Genomic DNA, 15,689 nt, shown 5'->3' with positions numbered 1-15,689 from the left:
GCCTGGACCAGTTGGTGTTACAGCTCTGACTGGACTGCCAGATTCCCAGAGATCACAGAGAAAAGCAGTGAACCGGTACCAATAATGCAGGCAGAGTGAAGCCCCAGGACTCTAAGCAGAAGCTATGTTCATATCTAGTTTATAATTTATCTTGCTTATTTCCATGTGATATCAAAGGCAAGAAGGTGGTATCCAGATAGTTTTAATAGATAATTAAGGACATAGCCTAAGTGTACCAGAACCTGATACATTGTCAAGAAAATTGCCTTACTACTCATTACTTTTGCACCCTTTGTTTTGTTATCTTCTTCCGTGCAGTGCTGGAACATTTATTTCCACTGAGAAATGCAATTTTACTATAATCAAAATAATGTATTGTCCATTTTGGTGCTTGCTTCAATTGGAAGGAAAATCTAAAACTTTATTATTTTCTTGATTCATTTGAATAAAGTCAAAAGACATTATTTTAATGAAGTGGAAATATTCTTTCTGATTTAGGATTTAATTCGAATATTGTAGGAAAATGTCTGGATTAAGTAGGTATGCTGGATTAAATGTTAAGTGCATTACCATTTTTTACATAAGGAAATAAAGAGTTGCTTGAAAGACTTGACAGGACCATTTTCTATTGTTTAAGGCACTCAAAATCAAAATGTTTCACAAAGTCATGTTGATGCGACCAAGAATTCTTTTCAGAAAAATTTGTGATGATGTAATGTTTCATTTTTACATTTTTGCATTGAGACATTTGACATTTTTCCTTTAGAAATCATGCTTGATTATTTTTTTTGTATCTGTAGGAAGGCATTAGCGCTTCTTAAACTATGTTAAAAATAAAACATCCAAAGTGAGTGAACATTTTGATTAGTTACGAGTTTTTTCAGGTTCTGTTCAGAATAAAGAAGACACTCATGTTTACATCATTTTTTGATATATTTTTACTCTGTTCAGTTCCATTTTCTGCCCCACTGAATAAAAATAACTGTTATTATTGAAATGAAAATAATTCATCATTGCTAAATTAAATATTTCAATTAAAATAAACATCCCATTTCAGTTTTTAGAAAGTCTTTCTTTTTGCAAGAAGGTTTTTGTGTTGATTTGTTGGGGGTTTTTTTTCTGTGATCATAACCTCTTCTTTAGTTTCAGTGTCCAGATTTTCTGTGAAAAGGGATTCCATTTTCTGACCAGCATAGTACCTGCTGGTAAATACAGACATGTGCTTTGCAGACACATAAAAGTAGCATTTTTTCAGTTATTACCATTTTATTGCTTTGTCCCAAATTACATGTTACCATGTCAACAACCTGTCAGGTCCAATGGCAACAACTGGGTGCAGCCTAACACGCAACACATGAGAACAAGGTGTAGAAGCAGCAATTAAAATCTGTGCTTTTCTGTTTTAAGGCAGCTACCCACTCACTGTTATTTCTGGTAACAAATGTCAGAAGTGCTTACTGCCCAGCTGGCTCACAGATTGGTGGGTGCTCCTTATTCTCTGTAACTGAGACTAATTTGGGTTCATTGTATATTTTCAGAGTCCTCCTTTCATCCCAAAGGGGCAATACAAAAGCCCTGTGCTCTGTGGCTGCCTCCTGCTCCCAGAGTGAGGGTCATGGGAGCCTTGCTGTGCGGGGGAGCTGTCTTTGCCCCCTCCCGTGAGGAAGTCTGCTGGAGCTGCACAAAGCACCCTGTGAGTGACTCGGAAAGAAATCTTTCCGGAATAACTTCAAACATTATTTGCCTTCCTTCGTTTTATATAGAAAGCTCATGCTTCCTCAGATACCCTTCCTAGCACTGAAAACTAAAGCAAACTTGCTTTGCGACTTTGCATCTTGACCTCTTAAACCTCTGTTAAAGTCACAAATTTCCTGCATTCTGTGACCTGGCCTGCATTATTTTCCATGGTTTGTCTTACCTCTAGAGTACATTTAAGTAATTGCCTAGTCAATCAAAGCAACCTATTCTAATCTTGTTTCAGTATTATTTTGGCCCGTATAATTCATTCAAAGGAAAATAGCTCCCTCATCTCTAGTTTCTAAGAAACCTTTTCTGGTAATTCATATTGACAGCAGTGAGTTGTGACATTTATCAGTGAGGTGAAGCTGACCAGCTGCAGGGCTCCTGACTGATTTACTCAGCCAACAAGCTGCTCATGATTCCCGCCAAGTATTGACTTTTCTTTTCCTTCCCTCCCCTCTAGTTGGAGAGAAAATATGGAGGCATTCTTTATTGCTACATTTTTATTTTTACCAGTCATACTGAAAGTTAAGAAATGGACCATAGAAATGGACCATCTTCCCTTTAAAATTTATTTTCTTAATGCAAAAAAATCTCAAATATGTTTCAAGGAAAGAATATCATAATTGAGTTTAATTTAAAGTTGAAGTATAAAATAAATGAGCAGATTTTGTCTGTTATTGGAATCATTTACTTCAATAGCAATGAGCTTCAGTCTTGTAAACAACCTGTCTGCAATCAAATGACATTTGTGATGAAAAAACCTCTAACGATCCAAACTTAATTCATTTTCATTCTTTAAACCCAGAAGCACGAAATATGGTTCAAGTATTCTTGGGATTTGTGTATTTTTAAAGCCAAGATACTGACCGAAGTCAAGGATAGAGAATTTTCAGTATTTTTCTAGTTTCCCTCCACTCCAAAATGAAAAATATCTTTTACGTCAGGGATTGGAATTAATACCTTTTCATTTTTAGGAATAATAAATAATCCTGAATCCACTTAAACAGTAGTTGTTCCAACCACACTTTCATGAGGGAAAATGGAAATTAGTATTTCTCTAAGGCAATTTTAATTGATGTCTATTTCTTTCTTTACATCTGCAACATCAAGCATATGATATTTTATCGTGACTATCAAACTGGAAGTTTTCATGTAGTTCTTGACAAAAGTGTGTGAAATTAATGTGCTTTTGTCTGGTAAGGTTAATAGCCCATTTTCCTTGGGTGTCACACATAAGAATCTCAAAATTTCCATTTACTATTACAACATGAGCTCCTTCTTTTTTTACTCACAGTCTTATAAACCTGAAGTTATTCCAGAGAAGGCTGAATCCCACTGTACTGCGAACTAATATTAGGTGTTGATTTCATACCATAAAGCCAAATACCAATGAATAACTAAAAGTATTGAGGCCATTCTGCACAGTCATAAAATCATAGTTAACATTAGCATAGTCTAGCAGATATAATCTACATCCTGCAGAATCATTAGATGTTGTTGCTAATTAGTACAATTGGGCTTCCTAATCCCCCTCAGACTCTCTGGGTCAGAGGCAAAGGAGTTTCAGCAGAGAAACAAGCACTTCCCAGAAGATCTGCAGATAACAAGATAAGCAGTTTCTCTCACTTTTTGAGTCCCTTCTTTCTGGGCTAACATGCCTTAGCCACAATGAAACTTTAAGAAAGCATGAGTATTTCTAGAACTGACATTTTCAAGCACCAGTGAATTACTGAATCATTCATTCTTGGCACTGATATGTTATATCCATAATTGCTCTGCTTGAGGAGGTGACATTTCCAGAAATGGCAGTTCAGTGTGGCAAAGGACACAACACTGCTGGGAAGACAAGTCAAAGGTGACAAGACCATGCAGCTGCCAAAGAACAGGCACTCCTCAGTACATAGGCGCTAGATGGAACTGAGTTCAAGTGTTGGAGTCTTGATGGAGACTCAAGTCAACCAACATTGCTAATGCTGTCATCTGGTTTCTGTGATATGCGTTGCCTGGGATTAACACAAAGGCCGTTACTGAAGCCTTTAAACTTGCTGAAAGGCAGCCAGAGTTACAGCTGAGAAGAGCACAAAGGACAGGTAGGGAGGGCAGGTGAGGGAAAGGGGAGGGCAAAATGGTTTGGCATAAACCAGGCAGAAGGGAGCTTCTGATGGATAGGAAAAATAAATTGTCACCATTATCCTAAGAACTGTGGAATGGAGAAAAGGCCTACTGGCATAAGCATTCTCACTTCATTATGATGGTAATAAAAACCATATAATTTACTGAAACTTGAATGTTTGTGCTAAAACTATTAAACTAGTTGTTGCACTAGGGATCACCAAACTCAAAGCAATCACGGAAGTTAATCCCTAGATATCAAGCATGTGTAACTGTGTATGTTGCATGTACCATCCTGCTTGTTATATAAGCCTGTAGAAACTAAGACATATGTACCTATACTCAGTCATTTTTTTTCCTGTGTGAAGAGGTTATGTCTTATCACGTTCATATATATGATGCAGGTATGTTTGAAGAACATGTGTATTTCCGGAGATGGACTCGGAAAGAGTACACTTTCAGTCTGTGCTTAGAGCAGGTCCTTTAACAAGAAAATATATTAAGTTGCCTGTTTGAAGTGTTGTGGCTTCTTCAAACGTAGCTGTGAAAAACGCCTTTTGTCATTCCTCCCCAGCGCATTATGTTGTGACAAGGCAGTCATGTTACATAACATGATGTGACTGATACCAAATGACATGTGAAAGATTTGATCCTTTTCCCTTTTAGTACAAGGATCCTGAGCTATGAGCGGCTGGACTTTGGAGGGTCTTTTCTTTCTCTTTAAACAGAGGGAACAAAGAAACGCTCTCTTTGAAAGTCCTTCCATAAGAGCTGTGCTTAGAAATAGCGCTAATGGTTAGTTTACTTCTGTTAGCTAAAAAGTATCTTCACCTTTGAAATGTGCACATTTTTACTGGCTGCCTCTTTCCACTCTCTCATTGAGAGCAGTTTTTATTAGGGCCTATAAAATAGGCTTTGAGGAACTTAAGCATGTAATCCTGTATGGCTCATGGCATCACATGGCGAGGTGCATACTGCATTGTCGGTGACCCACGGGCTTGACCCAGTTTCTTCTCTGTGCTGAGAGCAGCAGGAGAGAAGGAGGAAGGAGGGCACTGAGAAGGCACTAGGAGAGGGAGGGCACAGCAGGGACGTAGGAGGCTGAAATGTGGGGGTCATTCCCTCTCCCACGATGTATTTTTGAAACTGTTGCTGTTTTGAACCCCCTGAATCCAGTGTGTTGAGAGAATTGCATCTTTTCAGAAGTATACTGAAGAATTATTTAATCCACCATAAATTAATCCACTACAATTTAGTCCAATGGCGGTGTAATCCAACTGCTCTTAATAGAGTTATTCCAGGGATAGCATTGGCCCATCAGTGTAATTGCTGCGGGTTAAGTGGCCTCAGAAACCAGGTTAACTGGAGATTTACTGCCTAACAAAGGCTGTTTTACAAAGAAGAGTTTAAAAAATAAAACAGACTAGTCTTTCAGTATAAGACTCCCAACCAACCAACCCAACGCCTCTCTCTTCCTGAAAAGTAAATCTTCACTTTATTTTACTGATCTGGCTGAAGCTGGTTTCATACTTAGAGATCAGCAGAAGCAAGTCAGAGAATGCTGTGTAAGAAAAAGGAAAACAATGTAAATAAAAAAAAAAAAGAAATTCAGGAAACATTATAACAGTTTCATACTTATATTAAATAAATATATAAACAATGTGCATTTGATGAATGATAATGTACAGTACAGTCATGGTACTTGCAAAACCCTCCCTGAAATTTAACCAACCAGAATCCAAACAATGCCAATGTTTTTGGTTACATGTTAATACTATCAGTGACATGCATTTTTGGTCACTGACTTCAACATGAGCAAATAACAAACATAGGTTTTAAAAAGCATTCATCAGAGGGAAAGTGAAACTCCAAACATTCAACTTTATGTCAAATATGTCAGTATGTCAACTTCATAACAGGGTTGTTTCTAAAATGAGATATTGTGAAGTGACAAGTTAATAGATATGTATTTTCATTAATACACTTTCACAACTCTGGAAAGTGAGGTCATTTTTATTTTTCCTCTCACCAAAACCCATGAGGTAGACTCCAAGAGGATAGTAAGGCCCTGAACTACACTGTTGTAGGAAGGTTGGGATTATTTGCCTGGATCAATCAAAAATCTCTTCCAGAGCTGTGTCCTGCCCCTGATAAAACTCAAGAGTTTATGATTCACAATACTGGTAAGTGACACCATGGCCCACATTTCCAAGTGTTTCAGTGAGACAATGGTTCTAAATTCAAATTGGCTCTAGGGAAGAGGTCTTTATAACACGTACTAACAAATTTTCAGATTTTCAACAATGTATTTACATACTGCAGTGTTTCACCTATTGCTCAGATGTCGTGCCTTCATTGTGCTCCCTCAGGAGTCCTGCCTACACCTCACTCCTATCTCGACTTACTGGTGATCCAAATAATGATGAATGCAAATGTCTGTTTTGAAGGCAGAGATCATCCAAAAAATGGTAAGCTTCTGTACTGTCTTTTAGTATTCTGCCTGGGAATAGCATATCTAGCACATCCTTTCCAAAATGCATTCAATTTTATAAAAGTCTTGCTCCTGGACTGAGGTCTAGGAGCCAATATTGGTCCTGTCTCCATAGCACTTCAGTCTATTGAGGGTTGACTCCGTTTGTCGAGGCTCTGGGAATCCATTAGTCATTCATTATCCAAGTTATATACAGCATTTGAACAGAAAAATCAAACTGAGAATTAATGGTAGCTATGAAACACAAGCATTATCTACACAATCTAGGAACAAAAAGTGGGAAGGTTTGTATAAGTCGTGTTGGTTAAGTATGTAAATGCTGTAAAACCATGCATATTCTGTGTGTGTTTCTGCTCGTTCAGGAATGAGAGAACTTTCCCTTTTGGACAGTGACAAATGAAAAGCTGCTTCTTGTGAAGAAAAAGTGAAAAGCACTGAAATTGTTTGCAGATTCAAATGTACTGCAGGGTCAAACAGGCTTGAGTTTCCCTAATCTCTTTGCTTGAAGATTAACTAAAGGCCAATTGTGTACCTATTTGGAAGCCTTGTATTTATTTGGAATATTAACTGAGTCTTAAGACAGGAAGAATAAAGAGTGCCTTCATTCAAAGATAATAAAGCTTAGCTGTTCAATATTCATATCACTTAACAAAATTAGAATTATATAGCAGGGTCTTGACTGATTGCAAAGCGTACAATTGCAGCATGAATAACGTTGTCAAAATGGAGATCCAAAGCAGGACACTGGAGAGGACGACTGAGTTAGAATGTAAATATCACAAAGAGAGACAATTATGTTGCAGTGTTTCCCAGACATTATAATTCATGAGTTTTATTCAATTAAAATTATTTCAGAGCTTTCTAAGTGCAAAAAAAGGCGCTTAAATCCAGTAAACCTATGAAAATTCGCGTCACAGATGGCTGGTTTGTTCTATAAGAAAGCAGGAGGTCTGCGGAAAACTTCCAAAATGACCTCCTGGTAAGTCAAAATTTGCAGAGTTGATGACAAGGTGAAGAATACAAATCAGTTCCAGGAAGATGGCTAGGGAAAAGAATCACTCATTTGAACCATTTGTTCTTTCTCAGAGTCTCAACAAATTAGTTCTTCTGCAGAAAATATTTTGAAACTATGTTTTCTAGGGATAGACTCATCCATGGCTTCCTGCCTAATACATCACATTTTAGACAGTGAAGACCAGATTCTGATCACATGGTTACATAGATAATAAAGTAAGTCAGGAGCACTTTATAGTGAAATGGTATAAGTGAAAAACTTGTGCAAAAAGAGCAGACAAACTTTAAGAGTGGATTCCATGAGTAGAATCCTCCCCAAAGTGTACTAAGCATTCATCTGAGGTGGACAGCAAACTGAGTTCCATAGAGGTTTTGGGTGGGATGTTTTTTGGGGGGGGCAGGGCAAGATGGATTTTTTTTTTCTTTCAGATGAGGCCTCAGAGATTACAGTTTGTTTTGGAGGAGGACCAAGTACTCTGCTGAACTTTTCATAGAGGTAAACTTCCATCTTGATGAGCTTTCTATCCTTCCTCTCTTCCCAGTTTGTTACATTTCTCTTTGCTTACCCAAGGGATCTGCCCTTGAATGACACTCTTAGAGTTGTTTTTGTGCTTTGGGATCTTCCAGGAACGTTATTGGTAACTAAATGCAAAATATAATTACAAGGTTTATACCATCAGTATTTAAACATTCAGACTGCATAAAGGAAAGAGTTCTTATGTCTGTAAATGTACATAAATACATATATTTATAAAAATACATATATGTGTATATATATACACAAATATATTATGCATGTGTGTGATTGTTAGCATTATTATAGAAGAGACATTGCATATATGACACTTATCTGCCATGATGTCAGGAAAGGGCTGTGTCACTCAGTTGCCCAAGCCTCTCTCTAACTGTTGAATCAGGTGGAAGGCAGGTTGCCATTTATAGTGTTTAATATGTTTCCTGTAAACGTGCAGGAAATATTTGTCTGAAGTTCTGAAGGAAACAGTATTGATGTTCACAGAGATGCGACAAACTACTTGATGAAAGAAATCATTTTCAAGAAAGAGTCCCATGGGAGAAAGAGAGCCTGTTTATTTACACTAAGATCAAAGCAACTTTCATATGAATTGATGCTAAATATTTAGTACTTGAGTGACTAGCAAAAAACACTCAAAATTTCTAAAGGAAAGAATAAAAAATGGGAGACAAATCCTGATATATAAATATATATAGGCTCTCTGTTGGCAAAAACTTTTTTTTATTATTTGCGTTACAGTAGTGTCTAGGGTCCAACTTGAGATCAGAGACCCCTGTGTCATACTGCATACAAACACTTAGTAAAATACAATTTCTTTTCTGACAAGCTTACCATGTAAACAGGCAAAGGTCAAGAAGAAGAACACATTCAGATTCAATTTGTATGAATTTTCCTTATACCATCAATAAAATGTACATTAAATAAAATTGTCATGAATTAATCCACAATTTCAGTGGAAATTACTTACTGCATATGTTAGGCAAACCAAATATGAACAAAAGACCCCATATATTAATTCCTCTTGATGAAAACTTTCCTTAGCTTCCCTACTTATATTCTCATTTTCTCCTTCATCCAAACCAAATTTAACTACAAGTCAAAATCAAAGCTGAGTTGGCCTTACACAATAACAGAGGACATTCAGTCGCAGACTGATCAAGTACAAAAGCAATACGAAAAGCGAGGGATTTCTCCTTGCTGTCCGTAAGTAGAGTCCAGGAGTAGACATCCATCCACCAGAGAAAACCGTCTCTGTGTGGGTTCCTGGCAACCTTGCCCTGACCCAAAATAGCTGCCTCCAGCTGGCGGGGATCTCAGTCTCCCTCCTTAAGGGTGTGTCCTGAGGTTTAAGGAGGAACTGTGCCAAAACTGATGAATATATCTGACTGCCAGATTTTCTGCAGCTAAGGAGGGAGAGGGCTGGGAAATAGGTCAGTGGCATGTATTTCACATAGTTCACCACCTTTTTCCCAGTCTCTAGCTGCAGGTCCCCAACCCTGCAAGACCTCCCTCTAGAAATCAGCACGGTGCTAATGCACATTAGTGACTCTGGGACCATGGTTAATCTGGAGCTAGGCTGAATTCACACTTCCTCAATTCAGAAAAACTTTGTCCTCCTATGTGTTATGTACTACTTTTCACCGTAAGCTCCTGAATAGTCCTCATTTCTGTAACACTTTTCCCTATAGCACATTAAGTGTGCCTTTGCCATCTGTCACATGCGTTTTGTTCTCTCTCTTGTACTTTATTACTATCCATATAAAATAACATATGAAGAGTAGGGCAGTTGGCTGCATGGAGTAAATAAAGAGAAAAATTGAAAACAACCTGTAACAGACTTTTATGAAAAAATCTTATTTGATTTCTATTCCTTCACATGTTCAAAGTAAATTCTTCAAGCTACAGTCACTGGTACGGTATTCATTACTCTTTTTTTTTTCTCTTCCCAAAGAGGAACAATTTTATTTTAAACTTAAATCATGAAGATTTTTCTCTTTCTTTGAGGGTTTATAGTAAGGATGCTATAATAAGAACTAGACTATCTCAAAGAAACAAAGAAGTACCATTGCTTTATATTCCTAACATTGGGAAACCAGTAAAAAAACTAAAAAAACCTCCAAAAAACTCACAGTGTGCTAAGCCTTGTAGACAATATCAGGCACTGAACTATAGTGAGCTCAGGAGAATTGACTCCCTTTCCTCCTTTGCAGTGCCTAATGGAGATCATGTGCTCCTTGGCATTAGCAGCTATAGGCTTGTGAAGTGTCTGCATTAATTCTCTGGGTGACCTCAGATGGGCTCATTTGCCTGTCAGGGCAGAGCTGGTGGTCCCTGTGGGATACTTACCCACTTAAATCTGAAAAATTCTGAGCACTGAAGTTCATAGAATCATAGAATCACAGAATGGTTTGGGTTGGAAGGGACCTTTAAAGATCATCTAGTCCAAACCCCCTCCCATGGACAGGGACATGAAGAAGTTTCCACATCTTCCCTTGAGAGCTCAGACCCATTGATTTTATTGTCAGAAAGATTTCTGTGAAATCAATCCACTTTTCCTCTTTCCAATTTCATCTCATTTTGTCGGGTAACATTGCACTTTCTGGTAACTAGTCTAAATTTTGCTAAGCAGTAGTTCAGCTACAGATAGTAGAGCTGCTTGGCACCTTTTAAAATAAAGTTGTTTTTTCTTTTTAAATAATGGTTTATTGATGCCAAAATGTTTCACAAGGTTGTATAGATGTTGACATCATTTTTGTTAGTAAAATTTTTGAGGTCACAGGTGAAATCTGTGGGAACTCTAAAATGACATATATGGGCAGAGAGAAAAAAGAAAACTAATCTTTTCACTACAAAAACACACGTTCCTTTTTGGAGAAATATTTATTATCCTTGTTTTGAATTCAAATTCCAACAAAATCTTTAACTGCTATAATAAAATCACATTGTCAGTTCTTAGCCAATCTTTATATGTGTATATTAGGACAATGGAATTGTGTCCTCGGTTTCTTTTTCATCAGAAGTACATGCATAGCAAGACAAATTCTAATGGTCTGTCTCTACTGGATTTGGTACTATTCAATATTTTCATTAATGACCTGAAAGGAATAGAGAGCAGGCTTATTCAGTTTACAGATACCATTTGCTGGGAGGAGGCTTATTCAGTTTACAGATACCATTTGCTGGGAGGGACCAAAGAAATGTTAGAGGACAAGGACAGAATTCAAGATGATCTTAATAAATCGGAGATATAGACAGAAAATATGACAACATTCAGTAGTGGTAAATGCAAGATGCCATACTTAGTCAGTATTAATTAACTGCCTAAATACAGGATGAGAAATAACTGGCTGTAAACAGTTTTGTAAAAAAAATAAATGAGGGGTTGTGAGGGGTCACAAAGTGAACACAAGTCAGGAGTGTCATGCTGTTGTGAAACAGGCGAATGCCTCAGAATATGTACAGCAGGATGTATAAGAAAGAGTATGACTGGAAGGAAATGTGAAGTAATCCCTCTACTCTGTTCAATGTTTTATTCAACACTATGGTCTTAGATGGACTATTGTGTCTAGTCCTGGGCACTACACTTCAATAAACTCATAGATCAATGCAGAGTCCAGGAAAAAAAAAAGAAAAAGAAAGATCAGAGGTTCAAAAATATGGCCTATGGGGAAAGGCCAAAGGAAATGAGCTGTTTAATTCAGAGTAGAGAAGACTAAAGGATGGCATTTGCTTTAAATAACAGTTAAACAAACAAAAGGGATGAAATGACTTCTTGAAGTTCTTTTCTGGTCCTAGAATTTCATGATTCCTGGCCACTGAAGTAAATTGGACTATAGTACTGTGGAGCACAGACATCAGCCAGCAATACATAATACCTCTAAGGTAAAAAATAGAGGTATCTCTACCTTTGCAGAGCTCTTACTGAAGGAACTTATGGAGAGAAAAGAGTGCAGCTGAGCCAGAAAGACACATCGTCATTAAGTAGTAGCACACAGTCTATGTAATTCACTGGCTAAGAACATTTTAAAGTCCATTTGTACTGTCCCATCTATAACCTACTTCCACTCCAGAAATATTTCAAGAAAACAAAAACCTGATCCTTACCATGAGTTTATTGAACTTTGAAATTTATGGTGTGCCAATTTCACCATTTTCATCAGTGTCTCACCACGAAAAATCTCTCTAAACAACAGGATTACCTGATATTCCTATTTATTTGCAAATCATCTGGACTTCCCCATCATTATGAAAATATTTTGAGATTTTTAATAATCATTTTGCAATCAAACAAAAAGCTATTAAAGGTATAGCTTCTATACAAATATAATTTCAGTAAAAGGGATGTATTAGAGCTTATAGGAATTTAAATGCTCTATGTCTGTAAAATTATCACTTTAATTTTTTTGTAAGCACAAAATCGGAAACAAAGATTAGATCCTTTAAAAAAAATCTTGAGTGATTGTGTGCTATATTTCTCAACACATATATCTCTATAACATCCTTAAATCAGCTCTGTATTACATGTTTTACTTTTGTGAACCCCAAAATGGAGAAAGTTAATTGGTGATGAAGTGTCAAAGTTTTGTACTGAAAAATACATGGGTAAACATCACTGCAAAATGGGGAGCTTACTCAATATAGGTCCTAAATACAGTTAATTTCTGCTTCCGAGTTTCTGTGAAACCCAAAGGAAAAGATATTCATCTTGTTTCATCTGGGAAGAAAAAGCTGCCTAGTGATACTAATTGGACATAAAGGAAAACTGCTGAGAACAGAAAGCAGTGACACAGCATTTGAGCTCTGCTTTAGAAACAACATACAGAGACTGCAGAGTTCACCAAGCTGCACAGATTCTTCCTTTACAGACTGTGCTTTTTTTCCCAGTCGTCAAAATGGTGAGGAAAATTAGTTAGTCTGAGTCATGCAAGTCCCCTGTGGAACCTGCTGGAGTGGACAGTAGTTGCTAACACCTTCAGACAGAAGAGGACAATACAGACAACTCAGAACAGGCAACAGGGAGAGCATAACATCTAGAAAATCCTGGAAGCTGTGGGTTTTTGTCTCCTCACCAGAGCAGCTGAGGAGCTATACTGAACTGAATGTGTTGCACCCAACAAAACCTGGGTAATCTCTCCTGTCCCCAACTTCATTCCTGAAGCATGCAGACTTAGGACCCGTGTTCCTCTTCTTATGTAGTAGTGGAACAAGGAAAGAATAACCTGGGCTTGTGTGTCACTAACAGGTGCAGTTGAAATCAACTTGAAAAGGTGCGAAGCTGCCTAAATAGGAAACAATTTCCCCAGTTCAGAAAAATGTTAATAGACACCAGAAATCTTGTGACTTGGTAAATAGAACAGGAGACCAGATAGCAATAACAGGAAAAGAGTTTCCATTTTAGAAAAAAAAAAAATACTTATCAGCCACCCACCATGTGCTATAATTTAAAAGCTTTTGAGCAAAGAGCATTTCTTTACTGCTAAAAGGTTTAAAATGTTGCAGTATGTAGACCAAAAAGTCTTGATTAGCTGTGGCAGATGAGTCAGCAGAGAAGCAGTTCACAATGCAATGCAGCCCTTGCATTTTGACATATATTAAGGGCTCCCCAAAGTCATTCCAAAAAGGCAAAGAAAGAAAGAAAAAGAAAAATTTAACTCATAGATTTTGTGGAAGCTTTAGATTTAGCAAACAAAATTTAATCATTGCCATTGCAGGGGATTCCTCAAGATATCTGTGTATTAGGTTCTCCTGATGCACTTTAGGTAGAAAGTTACTCTTGCAGCCAAGGAAGGTAGTGCCTTAATATTAAGTATTACAGCAGAAGCCCTTTTCTGTCTCTCTGAGAGAAAGAAAATGTTATGTAAATACCGTAACAGATGTGCAGTAGTGCTGAATGACTACACACTGCGCGTCTACCTGCGGCTTTACCATCTATAAATCTAAATAAAAATAGTTTGATTCAAGAGCTGGACAAAACACATCCAAGAAACATGCTGGTTCTGCAACATTGATGCACAGTTAGCTCTTTCCTTCAGATCATGATGAAGTTGAGCTCACAGAGCAAAAGTCTGGAAGGGAAGAAAGGAAGATGTAAAATAGAGGTTCTGACAATTCCAGATCCCATGGCATTTCTAGCAAAAGTCGAAACACTGATGTTAATATTCCAGGTTTCTATAGGACAGAATTCAACGAGTGTTCCAGACAATTGTATGAGATTACAGTCTGTTTTAGAACTGAAATAGTTTTCCTTAATCTCTCAAAGTCTTAAGGGTTCTTGTTAAATGCAAGAACCCAGCAATTCTCTTGCATTATTTAGCATGGCTGCATGGTAGGAAACATTTTACAGTGTCCTCTTGCAGGCACTGTTACATTTCCCAGTTCAACAACCAGCTATAGAAGCAAACTGGATCGGGAGACCACAAGGAAGGGTTGCAGAACAGAAGCAGCAGCTCACTGTAGATGAAAAGTTAAATGACAAGCCCACCCTGCTACCAGGGCTATAAAGTCAAGGCGGGGGGGGGGGGGGGGGGGGGGCGGCGGGGCAGGTAGCACTTCCACTTTCTCTCTAGATAGGGGTAGATAATGGGACCCACAGCAGCAGCAACATAGGGAAAAAATATATGAGAGCAGAGCTTTCACCCTGCCTGGTTCATACCAACAACAACTTCTGTCTTTCTGCACTGAGTTGCATATGCCTAAATTCTGAAAGATTACCTTCTTTTTTTCTTTGTAGCCTGAGCCTGAACTGAACAAATAAGTTATGAATAATTAACACTCATGACTATTTAAATTTCAAAGGTAGTGAAAGTCTTCCTCTCTAATTTTCTGGATTGCTACACACTGTTTTGATTCCAAAATGTTTGTTAAATCAGAGGAGGTGGGGTTTTTTCCCTGTACTTTTTGGAATGTGATCAAAGGCTAAGAAGGTATTAGCATGAGGAGATGTTTTCCAGAACCCAGGTTTTTACTGCTGTGGGTCAAATCATGCTCTTTTTCTAATATAATCATAAAAATCCTATCTTTGAGCCTAATATGCCTCAAAACTGACCTAGGACTATAAATAGAAATACTGCTGGATTTAAGAGTGTACTGTTAAATTCCTATCAGCCATTTCACATCATGAGAGCTTTCTAACCACACTGTTAAATTTTGTACAGTTCTTTACACACTTTTATTTTCACTACACGTATATTTTACTGTCTTATAATTGTACTACCTCTAAACACAGAACCATAGGGAGACAGGTAGATAAAAAGTGCAGATGGTGCTAAGAAAAATCTTTCAGGAGGTCTTAAGCCAGACAGTATTCCCGTGTGCTTTATATTGCAGCCGTGTGCAGTAACTGTAGACCATCACACTGCACAGATGGAAGTGCAAGTTTGAGGGCTATTGAGCATGTGGATTTTCCCAGTGTGTCACAATTACAGAAACATCTGTGCTAAATAACTTCAAGCTGATCCACAGCAAAAATTGGCAATGTTCAATAACTCTCAATATCCATTTTTTCCCCTGTGGTGAGATGGCCTAGTGATTGCAAGTTGGACTATAGCATAAAACATGTTGCTTCATTATTTCAGGGCCTATTTAGAGATTTCTCCCATGGTATATTACCTACAAAATCCATATGTTTTTCTTTACTTAGCTCTATAGAGCCTGAGTTTCAGAGATGCCACATGCCTGCAGCTATCATTGACTTCAATTAGAGGTGTGGATATGTAGGTTCTCTGAAAATTGAGTCCTGTGGGGATATTTTTAATTGATTTTGATTTGCACAGGGAAGGGAAACAGTCTGGGTGG

The 15,689-nt window shown here is 37.7% G+C and overlaps 1 long non-coding RNA gene across 2 annotated transcripts in view; it reads left to right on the top strand.

Annotated features, from left to right (window-relative positions):
* Positions 1-1,574: 1,574 nt before the first annotated feature.
* LOC128142370 (uncharacterized) overlaps positions 1,575-15,689 on the top strand; it is a 34,057-nt gene continuing 19,942 nt past the window's right edge. Inside the window, exons 1-4 of one of the 2 annotated variants that reach the window (XR_008235370.1) lie at positions 1,575-1,693; positions 6,225-6,323; positions 7,790-7,856; positions 8,332-9,517. This is a non-coding gene — a long non-coding RNA (uncharacterized LOC128142370). Of the gene's footprint in view, positions 1,694-6,224; positions 6,324-7,789; positions 7,857-8,331; positions 9,518-15,689 lie in introns of those variants that run through there. The other variant, XR_008235369.1, reaches the window with a different exon arrangement.

The sequence above is a fragment of the Harpia harpyja genome, chromosome 5 (genome assembly GCF_026419915.1).
Source record: "Harpia harpyja isolate bHarHar1 chromosome 5, bHarHar1 primary haplotype, whole genome shotgun sequence".
Lineage (NCBI taxonomy): Eukaryota > Metazoa > Chordata > Aves > Accipitriformes > Accipitridae > Harpia > Harpia harpyja.
The sequence above is the reverse complement of the archived record's forward strand: the minus strand, read 5'-3'. Positions and strand labels throughout refer to the sequence as shown.